A 547-nucleotide genomic window follows, 5' to 3' on the forward strand; every position below is an offset into this window, starting at 1 on the left:
TTCCGGCCGACTGACCCGGTGGGAAAAAATGTGAATCTGTTATGTGGATTTGTGGCACGCTGGTGGGATTTTCGTTGTGTGGCTCATTTCTAGACTTGTGAGCATCACGAAGGGGGTATGGCTTCCAACCGTTCGCGGGGAAGGGGCCATCATGTCTGGCTTGCTGCCGGCCGGGGGGGTAATGTCATCAGTCAGCGTCCGCTTGGGCTCACATTTGTGCTGGTTACGCCCAGGGTCATGTGGTTGATATTGAGGGCTTTATTACTCTCGGTCCAGTAGCGCGCGGCCACCACAGGGAAGGCACGGCCTCATCCGCGTGGCTTCTCCCTCACGAGCATCTTGGCGATCCGCCACGGTGGTCGTGCTGGAGAAGAAGCACGGATGAGACGGGTTGGAACTGTGGCCCGGTGCGATCGGGGAAGATTTGTTCCACGCAAATCGTTGGGTGGCTTATTCGAAGACTTGTGAGCATCACGAAGGGGGTATGGCTTCCAACCGTTCGCGGGGAAGGGGCCATCATGTCTGGCTTGCTGCCGGGCGGGGGGGA

The sequence above is a fragment of the Phaseolus vulgaris genome, chromosome 11 (assembly GCF_051622355.1).
Source record: "Phaseolus vulgaris cultivar YP4 chromosome 11, ASM5162235v1, whole genome shotgun sequence".
In the NCBI taxonomy this organism is placed as follows: domain Eukaryota; kingdom Viridiplantae; phylum Streptophyta; class Magnoliopsida; order Fabales; family Fabaceae; genus Phaseolus; species Phaseolus vulgaris.